Raw genomic sequence first — 27,262 nt, forward strand, 5'->3', positions numbered from 1 at the left:
GCTGTGGCTAGCTTGCACCTTCTCATCAAAGCCAGTTTTATACGTTTCTTCTCAACTCTGCATTCACTGACTTCATTTTGGTAGCCTATGAAATACCCATGATTGGGGTATTCACACCGCAGAAATAGGCTAATATTACGAATAAGAGCTCTCCCTTACCCATGCTTGCAAAACTAGTTAAAAATTTGCCAGCACACCACCCCTGTATGCCAGCATACCTGACCCCTTGTTAATATATATTTAGTTTGAGGCTATTAAATTTTTTTCATAATCACTGCTCAATATCGTAGGGGATCCATCTTTGTACATTTGTATGTTCAGATAAGTTCCTCAAAGTTGTATCATTAGTTCAATGATAGGCTTATTTAACATTTTGATACACATTACCACCGTCTGCCTTTTAGAAAGGTTGTGTTGGTTTATTTCCCACCTCTAATTTATGTTAGTAACTGTTTTGGCACATTTTATTATCATTAGATTTGTATTAATCTGATGGGCAAAAAAAATTCTTGCATTTATTGAATTTCTGTTATAAAGTCTTCAATTTCTTTTCTAAACTGCCTGTTTACAAAAATAACTAACAGGTGCCTCTATCTACTATTTAGTTTAGGTTTCAGGTTTACTTTAGGTTTAGTTCGATTTTTTAAACTTCTTTTAGCTTCAGCTTTAATAACTGAGATAGACATTTCTAGAAAATTGACCTTTTTATCTATGGAAGAATGGAGTGCCCTAGGATAAATATCTCCAAGGAATAAATAAAACAGAACTGATAAGGTTTGGCTGTGTGCAAAACTGTACCGTAATACAAAAACTTTTACTTGTAATGAAGTCCAGTTTATATTTTTTCTTTTGTTGTTGATGCTTGTTGTGTCACATATTGCTAAATCCAAGGTTACAAAGATTTACCTCCATGTTTTCTTCTGAGAGATGTATGCGTGTGTGCATGCTAAGTCGCTTCAGTCACGTCTGACTCTTTACAACGCTATGGCCTGTAACCTGCCAGGCTTCTCAGTATATGGGATTCTCTAGGCAAGAATACGAGGCCATGCCCTGCTCCAGGGCATCTTCTGGACCCAGGGATCGAACATGCGTCTCTTATGTCTCCTGCATTGGCAGGCAGGTTTTTTAACCAGTAGCATTACCAGGGAAACCCCAAAAGTTGTATAGTTTTAGATTTTACATTTAGGTCTTTGATCCACATTGAGTTGATTTTTGTATATGGTGTGAGGTAGGGTTATGATTTCATTCTTTTGTAAGTGGATATGTAGTTGTAACAGCATCGTTTATTGAAAAGACATTCTTTTTCCATTGTATAGTCTTGATACCCTTATTAATTTATTTTGCCTTATTTTAATTACTTTCTTAGTGTAGGTTTATTTGGTTGTACTTTTTAAATTTTCTTGAAATTCTTAGATTATTTTAACATTTTATTGATTTAAATTTGAAGTGTTTAAAGCTTTGAATTTTTCTGCTTGCTACTACCTAGTGTTCATATCATTCTTTTATAGACATTCTAAATTTATGATTTTTGTCTTTGAACTGGGATTAAGACAGTTTAAAATTTTCCAAGTGGTTGTGATTTTTTTTCAGCCCTTGTTATTTATTCCTTGTCTGACATCATTTTGATAACAGATTGTGGTCTGTATTGTTTTTACTTTTTGAAGTTAATTATAGACCAATATATAGTCAATTTTTGTTCTATGGATACATGTATATATTATATATAAAATAAAAGAAATATGTTGTGTTATTTAATTTTACTGCTTATATTAGGCTTCATTTCTCCATTCTTATGTGATTTAAGTTTCTTGTCAGCAGCACTGATTTGGCAGTGGTTGGCATATAAATGTCAGGTGTCAGTAAGTACGTTTTGAATGACTGCAGCACCTGCTATACATATTTGATGTTCTGATTTCATTTTTAAGTTCTTCAACATTATTTTTTTCCTCCTTATTTCCTTTTTTAAAGCCTCTGACAATTTCTTCCTATGTTATTTTATTTCTTTAATATCCTATTTCAAACACTTCACATTTCCTTCAATTCTCTTAATAGCAGAGAACAGTTATATTCTTAGTTTTTGTCTTCTGTTTCCTAGAGTAAGTCTTCTAGAGTGTTCTCTTTCTTTTCTTTCTGCACGTTCTGTGCCTTGTCTTCATTTTTTCTTAGGAATGCTCCAAATTTTGTCTGGCCCCACTGTTTGTCCAAAAATAGTGTGGGTGGAATCTCATTGACTTCCTTCCCTATTTGTCTTGGGCCTATGTGTGTCTTTCTCTTAGCACTTGAGCTGGCAGTCTGGAAGATGATAGTATATATTCTATTTTTAGCATTCAGTTGTTGGGGTGAGGTGGTGTTAGGGTCTGTGGCATGGGGCAGCTTCAATCTGTGGGCTTTGCTTCTTAATTTTGGTGTATTTTACAATTAGTTCCATTTTCCTTTTCCTTTTGGGTGTGCCACCGTTTTGATGAGAAATTATTCTCATTTGATAAAAGATGATGCCTTTTGTGGGATTTTTGTTCTGTGCATCTGTTGGGTATATTTCTCCATATTCTTAGACCACTTTGCGCAGGAGGCCTGCTTTCAGCCCTCAGCACTGCCAGGTCAGAGGAGAGATTGGGATTGCTTGGCTGCGCAGTGTCTCTTTAGCTCTCTGCTCGGTGGGGGGAGTTTCAGTAGGATGTTACTTACTCCTCCAAGTTGAGGGATACCAGGAAGTCTTTTGGAACCCTGGCTACTTGATTCCCTCAAACTACACTGTTTTACCAGCAGAAGAGCTGTGCACTGACCCCAGCAGATTTGTAGCCTACTTGTATTGCTTCTGGTTGATAAGTCCTTTGCTATTATTAACGAAGATGAGTTTTCTTCTCTCCTTTTTTTCTTTTTGTACATTTTGAGGGATGGAAAGGAAGTTGTTGTTGTTGTTGTTGTTTTTAAGAGCACTTTGCCTTCTTTCCAGGAAGTCTGCTTTATGAGTCTCAATGACTATAATTAACACATGTGAAGTCTTTCATAGAGAGTTATAATTATAGCATCTCTTATATGCTTTAAAGTCCAAGCTTGCAGCCCGTACTTGAGTCACCTCTGTAAGATCTCCCAATTTATTATTTTGTTCTCTTCTATGTTCAGTGGTAGGAATATCATCCCCCAAGAGGAATAAATTCTCTTCCGTCATCTGTGTTGCTTAGAAAATATTCGTATACTGGGCTGAAAACTCTCCTGAAACTAGTTGCACCAATCCCTTGAGGACACGGGGACTCTCAGAGCCCCTGGAACACATCTGCTTTTCCAAATACTTGGAGTTGTCCTCATGACACACCTGGGGTTTGCCTTCTTTACGTTTGACATTGTGAGTTCTCTCATTTCTCATAAGGCAGGAATAGCATCTTGCTCTTTATCATTCTAGTTGTTTTCTTAAAAAAGAAAAACAAAAAACCCAAGTGGAACCTAACGCTTGAGGTATGTCTTTATGAAGTCAGAGTAGTATCTTTTCCCAAACTGAGACACATGTGACTTCAGAAACCTTTGTCTTTTGTCTAAGCAAATCATCCCAAGAAGTAAAGCAATATTGAGTACAGAGGGCATCTGTAACTTTCCTCTACCAGTACCGTGATGATTCTTATAATTTTTCTTCAGTACAGAACTATTTATTTGTAGCTCTGTTTTTGACTTGTGGTCATCCTGTGATCTGCATACAATTCTCTGCATTTTTGCATTTATTATATATTTGCATAGGGCTCCCACCCCATCCCCTGCCAGTTGCTGAGAGCACTTCTTTCTATTGAATTTCACTCTGCTTCTGTTGGGAGCATCTTTCCAAGGCCAAGATCATTTCAACTTTTTTTCAACATATAGTATTTCTAATCCTTCCTAGTTCATTCTCAGAGGAAAGTAGATGAACCTATCATAATAAGATTTATTAAGAATTACATTAAGGCAAGTGTTTTTGTTAATACAGTCAGTAAAGATGTGGAAGGTATTAGATTTCAAATCAGATCCCCACGGTCTATCATTCATAGTGTGAAAGTGAAAGTGTTAGTTGCTCAGTCCTGTCCACCTCTCTGCAACCCCATGGATTGTAGCCCACCAGGCTTCTCTGTTCATGGAATTCTCCAGGCAAGAATACTTGATTTTCCAGGGGATTTTCCCAACCTGGGGACTGAGCCAGGATCTCCTGCATTACAGGTGGATTCTTCACCTTCTGAGCCACCAGGGAAGCCCCCATCATTCAAACCTCCAGTTGATTTGGTTTTACTTTGTTGTTTGCATACCTAAACTAAATAGAACCCAAAGTATACTACCTGAATTTGACCTCAGTATTTAATTTGTGTTGGTATAAAAGGAAATCGAGAAATCAAGAAAAGTACATCTGCTTTTTTTCCCTGACCATGGCCTGGTCTCCTATCATGGAAGGCAGTCTGGTTGCCCTGCTTCAGTGGAGCTCACAGTTCCTGCCTTTGGGTGGATGGGGCGGGCGTGTAAGATGGTAGCACCCCTGACACTGCACATTGTGACCAGCCGGTTTTAATCTCTCATCCTCAAGTTCAGGTAGCCAGTTTATAAGGGACATGATCATTACGGAGCTAAGGAGCATTTTCTAATTCCTTGACCTCCCTGGATTCTAATTTTAATGTAGAAGAAAAGGAATATTTTTGGAGAAACAGATTTCATTTGGTACCTATTTTCTTTACAGCCAAATTGGTTTAATTGCTCTTTTTCTTCCCATAAGGCAAGTGGTTCTTAAAGACAGAAATCAACTTACAATTCTGTGTACTTTATTATGTAGAATTTGACATCATGTTCACATTTTTAGCAGTTTGTGTTAAATTTTCTCATGTAGGAAATTCGATGGTTGAGTGTAAGTGGTTTTATTCAGCATGAGTGTGTGTATGTGTGGGGGGTGTATGAATATGTGTATGCATGCCTGCTCAGTCGCTTCAGTCGTGTCTGACTTTTTGTGACCCTGTGGACTGTAGCCCACCAGGCTCCTCTGTCCATGGGATTCTCCAGGCAAGAATCCTGGAGTGGCTTGCCATGCCCTTCTCTAGGGGATCAGTCTGAGCCAGGGAATGAACCTGTATCCCCTGCGTTATAAGAGGTTTCTTCACCTGTGAGCCACAGGGGAAGCCTGGTATGTGTATGTTGTGTTGTGTTAGTCAGTCAGTTGTGTCTGACTCTTTGCAACCCCATGGACTATAGCCTGCCAGGCTCCTCTGTCCCTGGCCCCGATATGTGTATGTGAATGTAAAATTGTTTAATATAAAATAAACTCACTCCTTCCAGTTGGGTGGTGGTGGTCATGGTGGGAGAGAAGCTGATAGTAAATTATTCTGTTTCTTTAGCAAAAACTGAGAAGAGATTTTGTCCTTCCTTACCCCAGTCTCTTGAGTCTGGCCTGTGCCCATGTGGCTGTCAACCATAGGTTGAAGTCTCTTCTTCACAGTGGGTGGATATTGATTTTGGGGTAGTGGGGAGCCCTTTTTCTAGAACTTTTAACACAAAAGATGACTGTGTGACAGTTTGATCATGTCACCTTTCATGCGGCAATCTTTCTCCCTGCCCATGCGTGTGTATGCTGCTCAAATACACCTTAATATCATTGTTTTGATTCTTGCCTTATTGGAAAAATTGGGCTTATTCTTTGTAAGCAGTGCCATCAGGAATAAGTTTATTTCTTTATTAATTTGGTAAATTTACCAGAATGTATTCTGTTCTAGTCCTGATTGTTATAGCTTGTTGAAATGCCTGATGTCATTTTTGTTTCCTTCTCTCTTACCCATGAGGATTATTCTAAAAAGAATTTGGCCTTCATACATACCAATGTTTTAAAAGTGTTCTATACCTGGATTTGCAACAGGACACACTGTCCTAAATCCAATTATAGTTAACATAGTTAACAAGATACTGTATACCTTTCGGGAGATGTCAGCCTTGAAAGCCAAACCTGAGTTTTAACACAATGCTGAGTGCGTACAGGTCAGTTATGGCTGCATTCCAAGATGCGCGGGGTCTCACAAGGTAAGGACTGCGTGTGGGAATGACCCTGATTTACCACAGTGCTCTTTTAGGAGCTGCCCTCGTTGTATAATCAATGATCAAGGTTCCTTTTAAGAAAAAAAAAATACGGTTGTGCTGACATTTGCTTTGAGCAAACGAAGTATAGTTTGTATCTGTTGAAATTGAAATTAATAATGCATGGCTCCACAAAGCCATGCCTTTTCCAATCCTTTCTGTATGTTCTTGCATATAAATTCTTAGGACTCATGGTAAATCAGATGGTGCAGAGGCTGTTTGATTTTTTTTCCCCCTGTCTTCCCTATTTTCCAGTGGGTGGCTTGCCTAAGTGAGGGAATGCAATGAATAAATTTATCAGCATCAGAATCTGTATTTATACTATTATTTTGTTTTTTATTAAAAATTAAATATTTTGGTCTAAAGGTTTTCATTTTTGCAAATGTCCTTTGTTCCCCCCCCCCCCCAAAAAATAATCTTTTAGATAGCTCCTTACCCTGTTTTCAAGTGTTCTTTTCCAGCTGAAACGGAAAGATAAGGGACAACTATTAGTGCTAATTTCATTTCATTGAATGTTTTTTCCTTTATAGTTATTCCTTTCCTCTTAGTCTCTGGGTGATGAATAGGTTATCTTGAAACTATAAAGACTTAGGTTCTGTGTCAGTGCTTTTGAGGTACAAATGCTGTCTGGCCTCTGAGTATGAACTCAGTCCTTTCTGTCATCAGGGAGAATCTGCACTGGTGAAAGACTCTGCCAAAGCCATATGATCCAGGTTGCAGAAAATGCTTCACTCCTCTCTTGTTTGCATGAGAAATAACATCACATACTGTGCTAAACCTTACTAGCAGAAAACTGAAATTTACTCCTGGCATGCCAAGAAACTCATCCAGTCACCTCATGTGATCTTTTACCCCATCCAGCCAAGGCCATAGCTCCAAGGTTAAGAAAATTGTGTGTTACATTGCAAAATCTCCTTGTGAGTTAGAAGGAAAGTCTCAAACCTGCCTTTATTTGTTACTTTAGAGGGTTTTAAGTCAGCACACATATGTAAACATCTGAACTTCCTTCATCACTTTGTAGTAAATTTACAAAAGAGAAATTTTAGGAGAATTGAAGATAAGCATTGTTTCTGAAAGCGTGATAAAACTAAAGGGAAAAAGCACTATCCTTAAGTTTAAATGATGCTTAAGAATGTTTAAGTCCTAAGATTTCAGATTATTGTTTTTTTGGCAGTACTAATTAGACATAGGCTGAGGCCAGCGTGGGGAAAGCAATACTAGTTTTACTTCTTCTGTCTGGTAGAGTTTCTTTTCTCTAAGATTTTTTGTGTGTGTTGATGCTCTTTTGGAGGGGCGCCACTGGTTCTGTATTTCAGTGGAAGAAGACAGTCCTAATTAATTGGGATCTTACAGGTCAGGGGCTATATGTTTCTTTTAAATTGCAGCCAGATGGAAATGTGTAATTACACTTCTTATTATACACACATAATTAATTTGTTTTATATCCTACTACTTCCTGAAATTAGCTGACAGGTTAGAACAAATTTATGCAGGTAAAACTGGCATGTCTACCTACATCCTTGTATTGCACTACTCTCCCTCCCCAAGTTTCCCCTAAAAACACACGTATGAAGTTTGCCTCCGCTTAAGTAGCCAGGACTCAATAGCAGGATTAGAACTCAAGCTCCAAGAGTACGTTGTGACCCTGTACAGGAAAAAGTTCACAGAGCAAGTCTGGCTGCTGCCCTTTGAAAGGACAGGATTGGCCCTTGACTAGGCATCTGCAAACTTCGATTTCCAGAGTTCCCACCACTCTCAGAACTGATTAGAGTGGCTCACCGTGCCTGAACTGTTTATAATGACCGTGTGCTTTATGTGGAACACCTGCTTTTCCTTTTTTTGAGTTTGGAATTTTGGCAGGTGCTAGGCCAATGGTGCCTACGTGACTGAGCCTCTGACAAATACCCTGAACTCCCAGGCACAGGCGAACTCCCCTGGTGAGCGGCGTTTCCCGGTCCTGTCACTGCTGGGGCCATCCTGCGTGACTCCACTGAGACAGGACCCTCTGAAGCGTGGGTTTGGTTTCTTTCAGACTTTGCTCCGTGCACCTTTTTGCCTTTGCTGATCTTGCTTTGTTGTGATAAATCACGGCCGTGAATGTGACTGCATGCTGAGTCCTGTGAATCCACTGAGTGAGCCATCAGACCTGGGGCTGGTCTTGGGGACCCCTGACACAGACTCCGTCATCAACTCCTGAGGGTCTCAGCTTGGTTAATGTGGGTGCCTGGGCCAGGGGTTCACCCTGCAGTCTGACCTGTGGACCAGGGGCTGCCCTGCGTGGGATGGTGTTTGTGTATGCTCCTGAAAGCACTAAATCATCACCCAGACACATGCACGGTGATAGGATTATTATTTTCCTTCTTTCATAATACATTTTTGTCTCTGCAAAATTATGTGCATGTCGAATACTCATTTATGTACCCTTCAGATAGTATTAGGCCTCTTTCTCCAAACTAGACCAGGCAGATCCCAACTTCCCCAGCGGGCTGGCCCTACAAGAATGATAGATAATGGGGATATTATAGATACAGACTGTCACACTCCGTCCATTTCCACCTTGCTCTTGGGTGACATTTCAACTATATTGATGATGGTCCTCTTCTGTTCAAACCATTAATTACTTATACTATGAGTTGCAAAATAAAGACCAAATCTTCATCTGCTGGTCAGATTCATCTGATCCTACCCTTCCTTCCTTATTTCCTCCTGCTTGCCTTCACGCACCTGACACTCTCACTGAACTCTTGGGCGTTAATACTTTTCCCTCCTTTCTCCATCTTCGCATCTTTGTCATTGTCCTTCCTTTGGCCCTCCTCTGTTCCCCGCTCCCTCCTTTCCCCAGCCTCCCCCTCTGCCTGTGCAAAAGCCTGTCTCAGCTGCTGCCTCTTCCTCAACAGCTCTGATCTCTGCTAGTCAGTCTCTTTTGAACTCTCAGGACATTTTATCTTTGCCATGTGTCTGCATTTATTGGGCACGTGCAGGAAGCATTGGCGGGGGACAGAAGAAGTGCGGTAGCTGAGGAAGGCAGCCAGGAAAGGTGCATTATTAAATCAGCCACCACGGTGGGCAGTCGGAGCTCAAGCCTGGGAAGAAGTTCTGGTTGACGGCGTCAAGCAGGGCTTCTCACACTTTGTTCTGAGACTCACCTGAAGGTCTGATTACAAGGTGGAGGCAGACTCTCACCTGGAGTGAGATCTGAGAATCTGCATTTCTCACAAGATCCTAGGTGGTGGTGATGCTGCTGGCATGGGTCCCCAGGCCCCATTTTGGAGAATAGTGATGCTATAAAGTTGTCCATCTGAAGAGTGAGGGAGCTGGGGTATTCATCTATGAGCTCTGGTGGTCATTAGTTGGGGACTCTTTGCTACCTGTGGCCTGTCAAGTTGCTCTCCCTGACTTGGAGAGAAAGCCCTCAGGCAAAGAGGGTGCAAATACCTGAGGTATCTGCAGCTGGAAGTCTGCTTAGATGGTTCAGAGTCTGCTCTGTCTTGTAACTATGATTATTTATGCATTGCTCGTCCTCCATGCCAGACTCTCAGATCCCTGACGGTAGGATCTGTAATTCATCTACTTTCCTGGCAACATCCAGCACACATTATGGTTTTGTATTTGCACAGTGAATGAGTGGACTGTTGCTGCTCTCTACCTTGATCAGGTATTACAATGCAGTTGACAGTCCAGCCCAGAGAAAGCTCTAGTTTTACCTTCCTAATCTCAGGGTCTAAGATAAAGATCTACAAGAGCGTCCTTTCTGGGCCTAGATCTCTGAAGGTAACAGTGACCTGTTGCTTGTGGGCCAGGGTTAATAGATACAAGAGAGGAGATAGCCCTGGAAGAAAGCAAAAATTACCTCTTCAGGATTTCTAAAACAATTTTAAGAGGAAAATAGCAAATGGCTCAAGAGAAGATTTTGGTGAGGAGCTTTAGGGTAGCTGGTGCTACCTCATCTAGTTTTCCCTCTTGAAGGCACTTTTCTCTTTATTCCTTCAGGGACTTTGGTTCTTTTGTTTTCTGTGTTGCTTCATATTTGGATTTCCTAGATGAGGGACAAAATTTTGGTTTTCTGATCATAAAGGTTAGTCAAATATTTGATCTGGTTGCTAAATTTCCTCTGAATTGTTAACACTCTTTTTTCTTTTGAATATCCTTCCCCAAATTTCATTTTTCTAGTGACACATAAAGCACAGCATTTAAGTAACTTTCTATGATGTGGAGCTTTTCTGATGTTCAATAACCACTAAATATTTATTTAAGACCACCTATGTACCTGGTTGGTTAGAACCACCTATGGTTCTATGGTTGGTTGAAAGGAAGTATAAGACTTTCTTCTCTTGGCCCTCAATAATAATTTAAATGGGGATAAAAGTCAATATGAATATGACAGAAAACACAGTAAGTGTTTAGGACTGTCCACAATAAGTATTTAGGGCTGTATATCTTTGATTTGTTTTTTTCCATTCAGTCCTGATTTCGTATATTTCATTTTGTTTTCAGATTGTGTAAATTGTGGATTCAAATTCATAGTTGAAAGGTATAATCCTCTAAATACTGGAATTTATCTGCAGGTAGAATGGTAAGCTGGTGTGATGAGAGTAAAACAAAGAATGGACAGTATTCTGGTTCATCTTTGAAAAGTGGGCCAGCATAGAAGAGACTGCCAGGAGATCAAGAACATGCAGGCCTTGTTTACCTCAACCCGAAGTCTGGTTTGGTGTCCAGATGGGGCCTAAAGTTACGGCAGGTGCCTCTATCTTGTAATGAAACCAGCAGATAAATCAGGATTCTTGATTCTTTTTCAGCTTTATCTTTTCTGTGTTCTTTCTTTGAGTCCATAAACGTTTTAAATACTCACTTCATAATCCTGTTCACTTTGGTCATTTTTGGCCTTTGACAGCTGGTATAATCTCTTTCCATGGGTGCCTTCTTCTGTAAGATGACTTAGAGGAAGGAGTAAGTGATGAGACTTGCTTCTCAGTGTGTGAGGGGAGGAAGCTTGCCTTCCTCTGATTCATTCTCATCACTTACTAAATACAATTGGGTTGGCTGCTAAAGTTAAAAGAATACAAAGAAAAAAGTACAAAACACTAAAAATGAAATCAAGTTTTTCCATATTGACAAATCCTGTTGTCTGGATAAGTATATAACCATTATACTTTATGATGGAGAAGGAAATGGCAGCCCACTTCGGTATTCTTACCTGGAGAATCCCACGTACAGAGGAGGCTGGTGGGCTACAGTCCATGGGGTCGCAAAGAGTAGGACACGACTGAAGCCCTTCAACATGAGTGATTTCACTTGAAAAATAGAGCATTTTGATGAAATACACACATAGTCCCCATCATGAATGGCCTGGAAAGCTTATGTGACCTTTTGGAGTAGAGTCCTCCAGGTCTGAATCTTAGTCCTACTACTTATAGTCTTATAACTTTGCTTAAGTTCTTGAGGCCTTGGATCCATAGCTCTGTTATTTGTAAACTAAGGATAATAATATCTTCTATGTGTTTTATGAAAAATAGTAGATAAAGTGATAAGACTGAACACATGAAAGGATCTCTGTAAATGTCTCTTTTTCTTCTCCTCTCTCTAAGCTTCTAATTTTTTTTTAACCCTGCGTTTATTCTCATGGATAGTGTGTCTCTACTGATTGGCTGATGCCTTTGCTCTGATTGGTTTGTGCCTTTGTTCTGATGGGGTTGATGTGTTTGTTCTGATTGGTAGGTGTATTACTGTTGGGTTATTAAATATTTTGAATTTAACTGGGTGTTTTATGCTCTTAAACATTTTTCCTGTGTAGGGTTTTAGAATATATCTTTTAAAAGAGAAGTTTATTTTAGTAAATTCTACTAAATTAAAAGATGAATACTAAGAATTTGCTAGTTTCCTGTTTATGACTTTATCTGAGCAAGCACTGATAGTTATTTTTCCAAAATAATCTTGAGTTAATGCTAATAGAACTATGTATTACCAGTCCCACGTTGGAAGGCTAATTATCAGTCTGTAATCTTGGCAAATTATTATGCTTGTTGGTGTAATCCATGTCAGCGAGGTGACACATTGTAATTATATATTCATTTTGCTTACTCTTCGTCTTCTGCATGTATCATCAAACAAGCTTTCTTTATAATAGTTGTGGTTATTTTAGTGGCAACCACTTTCACTTGAATTGACAGAAAACTGTCTCATCTCTGGGCCATGTGGTCTTTCCTGAGACATAAATGAGATATAGCATCTGCTATGTAATCTTTTCTAATGATATGTATGGAGACACCTTAAAGCTCCTTTTGTTTCTGTGTGTGAACTGTTGGATCATTAAGCAGATTTACTGGTGGACTGACAAGTTTCTCTGAATTCTACTGGTATGTAATTGTGAGCCTAGTTTTCATCGGTCCAAGTCATTTCATAGTTTTCAATGCAGGAAAGAAAATGAATTACCCTCCTTTTACTTCTCTCAACTGTAATTCGATGTGATATGTTAGATTTTGGTTACTAATAGTTTGTTTTCTCTAATATATGAACTGTTATTAGATGGTTTTCTGAAACAGAAGTGTCTTGCTCAATTTGTTCTACAAGCAAAATTTCTCCATGAATGTTTGCTTCTCATATTGTCTAAGCATACTAACTTCTTCTTTTCTTAAGTTATAATCTAAGACTGATGAGAGAGCAGTCTCTTTGGTTCAGGGAAGCCTAGATAACTCATTTACTAAGTGTTACCTTATTTTAGAGCTTTAATAACATTATTCTGTTTTCCAACTAGGGAACTAACCTAATTATGGGAAGTTGTTCTTTGTTTATTTGTGTTGACTTCACATTTTCCATATTGTGTGGTTTCGGTAGGGTAGTCTATGAAATTTGATTTTAGAGTTGGCTTAGCGTTTCTAAAAGAATAAATCATTTCTTTGTTATTTCTTTTTGTCCATGTGTCCTCAGCTCTTAGCACAATGCTAGGCCCACAGAAGACAGATAAATATTTGTTGTAATAAACAGTTCTCCAGAGGCTTGTTTAAAGTCTTTCTTTTGTTTAGTCACCTGGCAAGAAAATGAGGTCTTTGTATTGATTCTGTCTTTGGAGGTTTAATTCCTTAGTTCTTGTGCAGATTGGCATGATCTGATCTTTTCATGATTGGAGAACATTTTCTGTGGCAGCAGATTCTTCTGGGTAAATGAATTTCTCTATCAGCCGTGGAAATACTGAATCTGGGTTTGAAACAGAATGCAGAAACATTTGTCTGTTAAGCTTAAGAGATTGTTTAGCAGAAGTGGGGGGGCGGGGCGGGAAGTATTTAAATCAGAAAAAATTTGCTTTCTATTTCGTATCCTTCCTCACCATCCAGGCTGGCCCTGACTTCCCGGCTGGACTAAATTCTTTTTTAGATGATTGGAATTGGATATTGTAAGCCAAAACTATTTGCTTGCCAGTTTGAGGAGAGGGATAATTCTAAACATCCACAGGTAGTCTACAGTTGTGCCAGACTGATGGCCTCTGTTACAAATTCGTCTTTTTCTTCAAGTCTTTGTGGTGGTGGTTCTTAAATACAGTTAGTAGACACTTTTGTCTTTGGTTTCATACAGTACAAAGTAATATGGATAATTTCATCCAGTAGTATTCATGATTTATTTTATTGTATGTGGTATACTCTTTTTGATTTGTATATGTTGATATACCAAGAAGTAATTTCTAAGTGACTCCTACATATTCATCAGAGTTTGAGTACCTCCTTAGAGATAGTGGTATATGCGTATTTCCTCTGAAGTCAGAGTCACATCCAGTGGTTTGGCCTGATGTCACAGGGAACTGTTGCCGGTGACAGTCCGCGTGCAGAGAGCAGAAGGAGTGTAGAAAACAGGGATGCTCTTGTCACTTTTTTCGCGGATAGGAGCTGGAGCATCGATTTACTAAGGATCGCAGAGCAACAGTTTATGCAATTCATACTGGGAGTATTTCATAGAAACCCGGTTCTGACTTCCAATCTGTTTTGAAAGTATGTACTTTGTAAATTATTTTTAAAATACCAGGAGAGAAGCCAGTGCCGTTTTTCCTTGGTGTGTGCTGCTCGCGAGCTGAGTGTGTTCTCAGTATCAGTGGGAACGCCTGGGGCCGCCTGCAACAGGAAGCCAGCGGCCTGACCCTGCCCTTCCTGCCGAGTAAAGGCTCACTCGCCCTTCCCCAGGCCTTGGAGGGAGGGCCGGGGGTCTGATTTTGGACCCTGGCCTCAGAGAGAGAGAGGGCGGGGAGAGAGAGAGAGAGCATGCGCTTACTTGATTTTGCGGCTGTTGGGAACGCCTTCGTTGAAGGAGATGCAGCAGGTCCTTCCCTTCGGCTGGTTCCTTGGCATGAGTCCCGATGTGGGTCATCTTCTTTCTAAGGAGTCACTAGCCATATGCATCAGCGGTTTACCGATCACTTATGCGAGCCTCTTCAGATTCCTCTCGAGGTGCCCTTTGGGATGAGACACAGTGGGGCCTGGGGACGGCCCCTGTTCCCCGGGTCCCCGTGATGAATGGCTTGGCATGATTACACCGTGAATCTAGGTCTTGAGTGAGGATGTAGGCCAGTCCTAGCCTGGAGCTGCAGCCTCCTCCGTCGGGTCATGAATTTATTGATTTGGTGGTTCAGCCTCCTGCTTGAGGCCTTGTTCGGGCATCAGGCGCAGCTCCTAGCCACAGGAGGGGGATCCCAGACTGAGCTCTGCACCTGGTGAGATGCCAAGCCCCGCTGGGGGAGGCGCTCAGCAAGTGAGAGGCAGCCCGGAGGAGAATCCGGTGGGAGTGGGAAGTTGGAGCTGGAGGTTCCAGAGCACCTAAACCCTGAAAACTTCTGGAGACGTGAAGGGCCAGTGTGGGCATGCGGGTGGAGTTTGGGAGGCGGGCTCAAGCCCTTTTGATTTACGTTTTCTAGAAAAGGGTGACTGCATAATCCGGAGACCTTGGGGACCCAAACAGGTTTTTTCTGTCTTACTGTCACCTGGTTTGATGAGACAGCTCCCCAGCCATCTTTGAAGATGAATGACGTTCAAACCCTACCTGGGTTTGAATTGTGACTCCAACATTTGTTCCCTGTGTGATAAAGGATAAAAGTTGCTTTCTGAGTCTCAGTTGCCTCATCTGTAAAATGGGGCATAATCGCAGCAGTTACTGTAAAGAATAAATGAGATATGTATTAGCTATTTTGTATAGGACTTAGCAATAATAAATCCTCAACAAAAGTTAGCTGTTATTCTTACTGTGCAGCCCTTGTTGATCTATATCTGACTCAGGTCCATAGAAGAAAGAAAGAGTTAGTGACTGTAAGAAATACTGCTTATTTTCTGATTTAATGAGATCAGAACAAAGTGTAGCCTTGAGTCTGGATTTTTTTGTGTGAAATAGATTACGAAATTAAGTTTTATGTGTGTAAGCAAAGGAAAGATATGTTAAAATCTTGATTTATCTAGCCATGGCTTTTTTCTGATAGCTGGGTACATATGACTTGAGTGTCAGTATTTGTGCTTGTCATATGTGCAGTGAAAATCAGTGCCTTTTCTCTCAAGCTGTAAACTTATTAGTAAATAGGTTGAAATGAAAAGAAAGCCCTTAATCACTGCAAGTCCCAGTTAATTCAAGAGAAGGAGGTAGGAGATAGGCCTTGGGAGTATTTTTAGGTGCATATTGAGGAACTCTTGGGTCCTGATTCTTGTTAGGCTGCAGCCTCTTAGGCCCTATTCTGTGCCCCACTTCTCTAACGAATTCTGTTTCATGTTAATTCTTGATTATGTTCTGGTAGACAGAGGGATTGCTAGATGCAACCGCGGTGACACCTTCTTTATAAGTAATAAATTCTTCATTCTTATTTCTGTATGCAAATAGAAAGTGGGGCAAAGACTGTAGTCACATAAATGCCTTACAGTTTTGTTTTTTTTCTTTACTTTTAAGGAATTAAACTTATCAAACCCCTGTTTCCTAAATGAAAATGTCAGTTTTTGAAACTAAAGCTCTAATGAATTCCAGAAATGAAAATTCCCCATGATGTATAACTTTAGGTCTTCATGTAGGGCTATTGTGTTAATGATATCCTTATGCTTCTACCTTCCCACCTTAATTTTATACCCTGAAAATTTCTTGATGATGCCTTCCTCCACCCTGTATTACTTCACCCCAATTGTGCCATTATTGGTCACATTTTTATTTCAGTTTTATTGAGATATAATGGACAGATAGCACTATATAAGTTCAAGGTGTACAACATAGTGATTTGACTTACATCATGAAATGATTGTCACGATAAGTTTAATAAACATCTCTCATCTCATGTAGACACAAAATTAAAGAAATAGAAAAAAGTTTTCTTTGTGATGAGAAATCTTAGGTTTTTTTCTTTTAACAACTTTCATATATAACATACAGCAGTGTTAATTATATTTATTATGTTGTATGTTACATCTTTAATATTTCCTTATCTTGTACCGGGAAGTTTGTACCTATTGACTGGCTTCATCCAGCACCCCCTCCTGTCACTTCTGCCTCTGATAATCGTAAATCTGATCACTTTTTCTATGAGTTTGTTTGCTGTTGAAGTATAAGTCACCTACAGAACTATGTTAGTTTCAGTTATACAACATAGTGAATCCATATATCTATGCATTTCATAATGATCACCATAATAAGTCTAGTTACTATCATCATACAGAGAGATTACATAGTTACTACATTCCCCACACTACATTTCATACCCAGTGACTCTATTTTTTAACTGAATGTGTACCTCTTAATCTTCCTCACCTGTTTCTTTCCTCCTCCACCTCTTTCCTTCCTCTCTGGCAGCTACCTGTTTATTCTCTGTATCTGTAGCTCTATTTCTGCTTTGTTATGTCTGTTCACTCGTTTTGTTTTTTAGATTCCACATATAAGTAAAATCACATAGTATTTGTCATTCTGTGTCTGTCTTATTTATTATAATACCCTCTAGGTTAATCCATGTCATTGCAAGTGGCAGGTTTTCATTTTTTATGGCCGAGTAATATTCCATTGCACGTATATATCACATCTTTATCCATTTGTCTCTTGATGGACATCATTGGTCATATTAATATTCCTTTGAATTAATTCCTTTGAATTAATATTCCTTTGAATTCGTATGAATATCCTTTGAATTCCTTTGAATTAATAATTCCTTTGAATAATTAATATTCCAAATTTGAATAACGTAACACATCACACAGTAGTTAAGGCATGGATTCTACAGCCATAGAACGGAATTTGCATCTGGGTCTCCTGCTTAATAGTTACAGCATTTTGGACAGTTGCAAGGGTTCTCTTTGTCCTAGTTTCTTCATTTATAAATGGAGGTATTAACAGTTTTAGCTCATCTGTACTATCACTTCTGTGAAGATTAAATCATATGAGTTTTTGTATAATGAGTACTTACATTTGTCCGGCACAAGGTAGGCACTACCTGTTAACTTTTATTTTAGAGTATTATAGTAGAGTAATATGATCTGCTGTAACAAAAATAGGAGCTTATTTCTCATATATTTAAAATGGATTTTCTTAGTTAATGAGGACCTATTGAACCAAGTAGTACTCATTATTAATAAGAACACTCAAATGTTAGAATAGCTACCTTGAGGAGAAATTTCATATGTAACTGTGTAACTAGGATTTGGTTGTATATGGTCCTCATTTAAACCTAGAATCAAGAAGCTACTTAAAGATGTACTTATGTACTTATGAGAATGGATTTTTCAGGTGGAGTTTTATGAAAGTCTTTGCAGGAGGTACACTAAATGATTTTGAAAAGGGGGAGAGAAGTAATAAAAATAAGCTAAAATGCAGGAAAACAGAAGTAATTCAGCTTAGATGAGAATGGAATTGTGGTTCATTTTGAGTTTGGGAAGAGATGACATGACTGGGGAGTTGGTATTAGTGGTGGAGGTGTATTGTAAGTGCATATAGGAGTAGGAATTAGTAAAAATCAGTTAAAGTGGGCCCTGGAAGCCAGTAACACATCAGGAAATAAATGAATCTGAGATAATGGTAGTTCATTCAGGAGGATGGTTGAAGTTTCCTACTTCAGCTCTGAAGGAATAGTAACATTTGTAAACGTCTTATCATAAAGTGAAGCAAGCAGAATAATAGGGCTAATTAAGCCCCTAAAGAATATCAACATCTACCTGGTGTTCAGAAATAACTCCAGACATACCATGTCTAAAACGAACTCAACATAGTTGAGTTTATAGAGCAGCTTCATTAAGGGAATATTATAAATGTCTTTTTACTTCATAATTTTATTGTAGTTGTTTTTCATCCTTAATAGTTTAAAACATGGTATTAGTAACTAACTTTAATTTTACATAAATCATTTCAAAAGGATCTTTTACAGTTAGAAGTCCATGTAGCTAAACTAATCTTGAAATATTATTTTTTCTTTTTTCTGTTAAAGGAATGCTTCAGGTAATGCTATAAACATGAATGGATACTTTATAATAAATGATAAATTTACCTGTACTTTAATGCACTTTTTTCCTCATTAGAGCAATACATGCAAAAATCAATAGTGTGTTTATATTCCTTTGTTATTTGCTTTGCTAAAGACTAATGCTATTATAGCTGACACAGTCTACTGATATAATGATTATTAGTATTTTCTCACAACTAATTAAAAAATTGGATATAAAGCATATTTTTCCATTAGAGAGAAGGCAAACTATAAATTCTGTGGTTTAGACCTTTAGAGTATGAGCTAAATTAAGTTGACTTGTATTGAATTTAATGAGCTTCTAATGCAAATAAAGTCACCATATTTTATATGAAGCCATTAAGATAGCTGGATATTTAAGGTAGCAATATTAGAATGTGTTTTGTTAGAGGATAAGGAATGTCTTGATTAGAACAGGAAAATTATAAAATATAATTTGAGCTACAGTCTACCTATTTCCTCTTTTGCTTCAAATCTGCTAGCTTTTGAAAAGTTACAGAGACAGAATAAATTATTTCTATTCCTTTTGTAGTGGTTTGTTGAATCCAGAATTTTCATCTTAATTTTTTAGAAATTTTTCATGTATTTTTGGACTTCGGCCAGGTCGCTGTCCTGTCACTCAGAAGTCTGAGAGTCTTAAAAAACAAAGGTAAAAAACAACAGTAAATTTTAGGGTTTATCATTCTTCATTTTTAGAATAAAACTCATACCTATAAGGCAATATAGTATTTGGTGACCTTAGTCTTTGTAGTCCATGGCTAACACTTTGTGACCCCATGGACTGAGGCCCACCAGGCTCCTCCGTCCATGGGATTCTCCAAGCAAGAATACTGGAGTGGGTTGCCATTTCCTTCTCCAGGGGATCTTCCTGATCCAGGGATCGAACCCAGGTCTCCCGCATTGCAGGCAGATGCTTTAACCTCTGAGCCACCAGGGAAGCCCCTTGAATGTGGCATAAATGCCAAAAGCCCAGTGGAAAACTTTAACTTTCTTATGGAAATGACAGTAATTGGCCAATTTTAAATGTTTCTTGCATGATTTTACGTTGCAGAGGAAAATGATAGAAACAAATTGACGAGAGAGGTAAACCAGGAGGGAAAGACTCTGAAAGGAGTTGAAAATGTCGTGAAGCTGTGAAATGCAGTGGAGATGTGAGGATAGGAATTAAAAAGCTGGTTGTCACTGTGATCCTGTCTCCTGCTGCTGCCTGGAGTGCTGGTCCCAGTTAAGGACTGTAGTGGTTAGTGTTGAAATGTGACTGAATTTAAGCCTTCTCTGGTATTTCAGTTCATTTCAATTCTACTGTGGTCTCTAACCCTTAGTATATTCTTCCTGCTATGGTGAGAAACATCACTGAAAGAAGAGAAAGCAGGCAGGCATCAGCAAACTTTTGGTGTACCTCTCAAGAAGGTACCAGGTTTGCTTGAAGAGTCACTGCTTCAGCCACCTGCATGTCCACATCCCATTGAAAACCACCTGCTTTGCCATGAAGACTTCTCTAAGCAAGTGATATGTCAGCTGTAAGTGGTGAACAGTGCTATGTCAATAGGGCTATTCTCTAACTAGTGTCAAAGCAGTTTTATTGCCAAAAGTTTTTTGTTTCACTTTATGCAGTTTCTATTGTCCACTTGAAAGAAATTCCTATACTTTAAATATGTCCATTGCCTTGAAATCTGCAATTCACAGGACTCTCTATTAGGAACATGTCGAAGGAAATGCATTTGGCGTTGAGATAAGTGACTCCAGTGGAGATTTTTCTTTTCTGCGTATAAGAAAGATCCACTTGGAGTTATGCAAGGAATGCATTCTTAGGTCATGTGTGTCTAAGGGAGCAAGCAAATAAATATCTTCTCTTTGTGTATGAAAGGAAGGAAACAATGTTTATTAGCATACTGTAACCACACTTGGCTTCTGTGAATCCATTTTGTAGGAAAGTCATCATCTTGTGAAACGATTAGGCAAAATTTTGGATTCCAACTCCGGTTGTCTCCAAGGACAGAAACTTCTGCTAATGTAAATTCACACATGTCTTGTATGTATACATGCACCCACACATGCATGCAGACTTATATCCCATGGAATTCTTGAGACACTGATGCAGGGATAAGTGTCAGAAGTCTGAGACCTTCAGGAAGGACTCAGGTGAAGGCTCAAAAGAGACTACTTTTCAACAAAAACCCTGTAATTCCACGAGGCACTGAATACCTATAGAAAAAAAGCATAACTCGGAGGTTGTAGTACATCTTTCCAGCCTTATAATTATCAGAATACCATGAGCATATATGGATACAGAGTTATCATTAGCTTTTTTAAATAAACCAGAATGTAAGTTTCATAAAAATGAAGACAGTTAAAAAACAACAACTCAGACTTTACTCAGTTCTTTTATGAGATTTAAAAATGATTTTCAGAAGGGGATTACATTACACTTATAAAGTAGTAAGAGGAAAAAGTGATCTCTTTATTCATTTGTACAAGTGCGATGTCATTTACCAAAATGAATTTTCAGCAATAATACTGTATTAAAAGAAAATTAGTAATCGTTTATTAAACTACTGTGTTAGCAGATTGATGGCAGCAGAAACACCTAATTCTAATCGGTCTCAGCAAGGAGGAAATTAGTTTTTTCTTGTAACAAGTAGTCCAGAGGTAGGGAAGGCTCCAGATGTCACAGCTGGGGTCTCTGGCTCCAGCACTGGGGTCTCTGGGATTCATAGGTGCTTAGCAGGCCAGCCATGGAGCTTCCAGCTCCATATCCAGATGCAGCAGATCTAGAGACAGAAAAATTTCTCTCTTCTGACCTTTCCTTCTTGGAAGCAAGGCAAACTTCCCCAAGGTCCCTCCGGTACAACCTCGGCCGCTATTGGTTTTCAGCCCTGCCCTGAGTCTCTGAGTCAGCAAGTTCAGCTCACTCCACTTGCACATAAAACTGGACCTTGGATGCACTCATGGTCCCGTGTGGGACTCAGAATTCACACCTGAACCAAGGGCAGGGCCACCCACCATCTTTTGAAGTGTGTGAGGGAGGAGTGGATGCTCTAACAGAGTTGGGACTTGCTAGCAAGAGTTAAGGGGGAGTGGGTGTTGGGTCGGCAACCAGAGGTATCTGTCTTCGTAAACAGAAAGTGATGGGAAAGAATGGAATTTTTGAAAAATTATGAAATGTGTCTATCAAATAAAACTTTTAGCTTTCTGGGTTACTTTTAGAAAACAACAATCTATTTTTTGTAAAGAGAAGACACATTTTGCCAAAAAGTAAGAATTTATTTTTAAAAAACCTCCCAGTTGAGCAGTAATCCAGGAATTCCTATGTAGCATCTGGCATAAGGTTAGGATCAATCATCATTTTATCTCCATCACCAAGAATAATGGTGTTCTAAGTCCATAGCTGTCCCTCATCTTTGATCTTCTTAGGATCACTGCCATTCTCCCTGAATCTCATGAATTAATATCTCAATGAAGTGTAGGTATTTAGACTTGCACTAGCTTTAGAAAAAATCCCTAGTACTGTACTTTAAAGAGGGTCTTTCAGTTGAGATGCATAAATGAGGAAGGTGTTATTATGTCTTCATTGACCTTCTGCAGCTTGTGGGATTTTGTAAAAGCCTTGAGATCTCTGATCATTGTTCCTACAGAGGTTAATGGTCACAGCCATCCTTTATTCATCAGGTACACGCTCTGCCAGGCCCCATGCTTGACAGGCAGTATGTTCACCATTTATTTTCTTCCAAAGGAGAAAACATAACCTTGCACATGCTCCCCATCCTACAAGTAGAGCAGGTAGGTTTCAAAACCAGGTCTGTCTGTTCCTGAATCCTGTGCTCCTGATGTATCCTACTTCTTCAAAAGAAGCAAGATGAGAAAGCAGAAGTTCTGTTCTCCATTGATGGAAAGATGCTAGATCTAACCCTTCAGCAGGTTAATCAGTATGCTCCAAGATGCCTTTCAGTCACAGCACAGAACAAAGCTGTACTCTGGCCAATGTGGCAGGTATTCAGGGAAGCTCTCTAGCCCTCCCTCCCTCCCAGTTTACTCTTCCCAGGGAGTCAGTTATCCTGTTAGAGCACAGAGCAGTTGTGGCTGATCAGCTGAGAACTGTCCAGGGCCTCCTGGCCCACCCTGAGTAGAAGCTGAGGTCGTGGAGGACCTGCTGGCTGTCTGCCTTCCCTGTCCCTGCTCCCTCCACGCTCTCATTTCACCTCCTTCTCCTCTTCCCTTCCTCCCCTGGCTCTGCTCCTTGCTCCGTTCCCCTCGCTACTCCTCAGCCTTATCTGCCTTCTTCCTAGGACTTTGCTTTGAGGTGTGTCTCTCCTGGACTGCTCTGGCCCCAGGAATCAGCACAGCTCATCGCTTCCTCTCGTTCAGGTTTTCACTTGGTCATCTCTGTGAGCACCTCATCACGTCTCTCCATGGCAGCCCCTAACCTTGTTTTCCTTTCTTTTCTTAGGAATTTTCAGCAGTTTACCTCCTGTATGTTGATCGATGTCCCTCTCTCCCTCTGAGCGGTTTTGTCTGTTTTGTGTAATCACTGGACTCCCAATGCTGAGAGGGGAGCCTGGTACCATGTGTCGTCTTTGTGAATGTCTTTGCCCAGTTGAATGAGTTGGGTGATTTGCCCATAGATTAGGTCTCTGGCTGTGATCAAGCAGGTGGACTGCTGAGAGACGCTCACAAGGACATGGTGTTACTTAACTGGAAAACCTGGAAGTGTTTCTACCAGGTTAGCAATATCTAGTCTTTTTCTGTCACCGAGAGTGAATCAGAGGATCTGATTTCACTCAGCATGTTTTATTCTTGATATTCCTCCAAGCACAGGACCTAGATGTTAATTCTTAACTGCATGAAAAATTATCCAGCCTAACTGACTTGGAGCATTTGGAAGTCTTGAAGACAGTCACCCTGATACTTCCACATGCCAATAATTCTGCCAATGTAGAGACACTTATGATGCTGACATTTCTGTAGTTCCTTGGTGCTCCTGCAGATGATAAGCCAAATGAAGGCAGAACTTCATATGGAAGCAGTATTGTTTTTGCTACCCCAATAGCATGATGACAGGTAAGAAGAGAGCACTAAGTCAGGCTAACCAACCTGTTCAGCGAGGAAGGAGAACAGATGCCCCTCTCATTCCAGACCATCCTGGAGATACATATGGCCGTGGTGGTCACCAGCTTTGACAGATGAGGCCTTTGTACTTAACGGTATCTTGAGTAGTTTCTATCATGTAAAAAATGTTCCTTTCACCAGGAACTGTGCTACCAGAAACTGTGCTAAGTGCTAGGAATATAGTGATATTAATAAATAATGTTACAAGATCCCTGTCCTCTTTATGGTGGTCAAGTGGTTAAGACTCTGTGCTTCCTTTGCAGGGCGCACAGGTTCTATCCTTGGTCAGAGAGCTCCACATGCCACTTGGCCAAAAAAAAAAAAAAAAAAAAACCAAGAAAACAAAATCCCTGTTCTCAATGGAACTTCTCAAAAAAAGTAGGGAAAACAGATATATAACCAGTACAGCCATAAGTAAATAATTAATAAACTGTGATCAAAACTCTGGAGAGAAAGAATAAAAAGAGTTAGGGAGTGATGGTGGAGGAGCTGGGGTGGATCTCTCCTAGAAACTTAAGCTTTGACCTTTGAGTGGGTGTGAGAGTCCAGTTTAAAGAGATTATTTTGTTGTTTCACTAGCAGCAGTCACAGTGAGCCTTGCATATTAGGTCCCTCTAACAGAGTACATATTGGGAAGTTCCGTGAGATTCAAAGGTTACTTAGGAAGCATAGCTGTTTATAGGAGGTTGGTCATGTTGCTTAGAGCAACAGGATTCTGTTAGAGTGAGAGTGTGTGTGCAAACAGCTCGTGTGACCAGGATATCTAGGCAGCAGCTATGTGACAAGGGAAAGGGTGGTGGCGGCTATAATTGACATGGTCGAAGAATAAGCAAATATTGATGTGGGACTTTAAACCATGGCAATGCTAGGAAATTCAAGGAAGTAACAGTAGCAGTAAGGTATCTGTGTGCCTCAAATAGAAGGTGTGTGTAAAGTTAAATTCTTCAGCTAAATAAATAAATAGGAAAAAGTCTTCATGTTTTTGTCTTGTTGGGAAGATCAGAGTTCATTTAAATTTGGGTTGAATGACAGCTGGTTGGAAAAAACTGTGCTTGCAGTGATCTAGCAGGAGCCAGTTGCTTGCTGTGTTTGGCACCCTGTGAGGGTGAGCCCCTGGTACGCGTTAACAGTATGGTATGCTGTCATTGACAAAACTGTCCTTTCCTCTGTGGGATAGGAATTTCTGCAGAAATGAGCGCTAACAATGGATTCTTGAGCCTGCTCCATGATGTAGTGTGACTTGGGTTTCCATAGGAGGAAAACCAAACCTCACCAAAACTCCACAGACTTCTTTCAGAGCAAGTGGTTTGTGTCCGGCCATTTCTCTGCCATAGCATTGAGATTATCAAATGATAGTTCTCACTAGTTATGTAATTCTCTGCCTGCTCTCAGCTCTTAAGTACTGAAATATGTTTGAGAATTGCTTCGGTACTGACTCTGAAACTTGGTCCCGTTGTCGACTCCAGTAGTAGATCAGAGAGTTTCTGTCTCTGTGGCTCTGCCCTTTGCCCTCCAAAGCAGGGTTTCCCAATGTATGGAAGGAACCCCTGCATCAGAGCATCTTCACCAGAACCTCCTGGCTGCTTCTGCTAAAACTGCAGATGCCTGCATATATTGTATTCTCCCGAATACAAAACTCTAGGATCCAAATAAGGGTTCGTGTTGTAGCTCGGTGCCCACAAGTCCTTAGGACTGTGTAATTATCATGACTTCATCCCACACATTTGAACATTATTGTGATAATTCTATGGTGGCAGAGAGCTTCAGCTTAAACAAGTCCACTCCAGAGCTCTAGTCTATACTTATAAATATTATCTAAAATGTTACTCACAGCTGGTTCTTTTCAAATTTTGACCAAATTCTTTTCAGAGTAGATCTTATGATTTACCTGCCTGTTCTCCATGAGCCAACTGTAAGAAGGGAATTTTTTTCATGATGCTTAAAAAAAGATATTTTAAGACAACAAAGGCATGATAATTTGTGTAAGGTTTCTAAAGAAAACAATAATAAAATGAATTTATCTTTTTAGGAATCTCATATATTCTGAGGACTTGATTATCACATCAGCTCTGTATGATACTTTATAATAATAATCACAGTTCTATAGATAGCTCACCTGAGAATCGGCCATTTCCTGTTGGTAGCCTGCTTGGCTACCTGACCACTTGATCTACTGGTTTTTTTGTTTTTGAAAATTTTCTTCCTCAGTTCTATTTGCATATATGGTAATGATCCAGTATGATTTTTGAGGGAGCAGAAAATAGTCTTTGGATAAAAGGGAAAAAAAATTGGGTCTTTTAGTTCCGTATCCCCCAGTGCTGAGCAAAATGCCTGGTAAGGTAGCAGAATTCCCGGTCAGTCCTCCCTGATATGTCTGGGAGTGGACTTTCTCTCGGACACAGTGAGTTCCAACTGTGACTTCTCGGGGAAAGATCTCCTCTGCCGAGAGAGTGCAGTTGAGTGAATGGTCTTTGGAGTCCCCAGAGTCTCCTCCTGATGATGCCACGGCCAAGGCCAGACATGCCAGTGATGTGGATTATACCTGCATAGGGTGCTGGTACATTTATTGCATTTCCATAAAATATCAGAAAATGAGCACAGACCAAGTGCTCGTAAATCAGCCCAAGCCAGTGCCACAGGCAGAAGGGCCTTGAGAGAGAGAAGCAGGTACACCGCCGCCAGCTCTGAGGAGTGACAGCTCTTCAGAGAGGCCCACGGCCACAGCGCTTCTCTCAGTGTTGGGAGAGAGGGGTTGGGGGAGTGTTCCAACAGTGGTAGAGACGTCTGGAGGCTGCCTGGAGAGGAATTTGGAAGGGAATTAAGAAGTTGGCTTGAAACTCAACATTCAAAAAGTGAAGTTCATGGCATCTGATCCCATCACTTTGTGGCAGATGGATAAAAAGTGGAAGCAGTGACAGATTTTATTTTCCTAGGCTCCAAAATAACTGTGGACGGTGACTGCAGCCATGAAATTAAAAGACGCTTACTCCTTGGAAGAAAAGCTATGACAAACCTAGACAGCATTTTAAAAAGCAAGAGATATCACTTTGCTGGCAAATATCCATGTAGTTTTTCCAGTAGTCATGTACAGATGTGAGAGTTGGACCATAAAGAAGGCTGAGCACTGAAGAATTCATGCATTTGAGTTGTGCTGGAGAAGTCTTGAGAGTCCCTTGGGGTTGCACGGAGATCAAACCAGTCCATCCTAAAGGAAATCAGTCCTGAATATTCATTGGAAGGACTGATGCTGAAGCTGAAGCTCCAATACTTTGGCCACCTGATGCAAAGAGCAGATTCATTGGAAAAGACCCCGATGCTGGGAAAGATTGAGAGGAGAAAGAAAGAAAGACAGGAGGAGAAGGGGACGACAGAGGATGAGATGGTTGGATGTCATCACTGACTCAACGGACATGAGTTTGAGTGAACTCCCGGAGATAGCGGAGGACAGAGGAAGCTGGCACGCTGCAGTCCGTGGGGTCGCAGAGTCAGACATGAGTTAGCAGCTGGACAAAAACAACAGAAGAGAGCCACATCCACACAATCTCTATCAGATTTTTTGAAGCACAAACTGGCTACTAATAACATCGGCTCTATTGTATGAGAACCTTTAGAAAACAATGAAGTTGCTTTTTTTTGCTA

At 40.0% G+C, this 27,262-nt stretch overlaps 1 protein-coding gene across 2 annotated transcripts in view; it reads left to right on the forward strand.

The window, feature by feature from the left end:
* LOC110145442 (guanine nucleotide-binding protein G(q) subunit alpha) overlaps positions 1–27,262 on the forward strand; it is a 303,045-nt gene that overhangs the window by 13,343 nt on the left and 262,440 nt on the right. The gene's annotated exons all lie outside the window — the stretch shown is intronic.

Source organism: Odocoileus virginianus, chromosome 18 (assembly GCF_023699985.2).
Source record: "Odocoileus virginianus isolate 20LAN1187 ecotype Illinois chromosome 18, Ovbor_1.2, whole genome shotgun sequence".
Taxonomy (NCBI): Eukaryota; Metazoa; Chordata; class Mammalia; order Artiodactyla; family Cervidae; genus Odocoileus; species Odocoileus virginianus.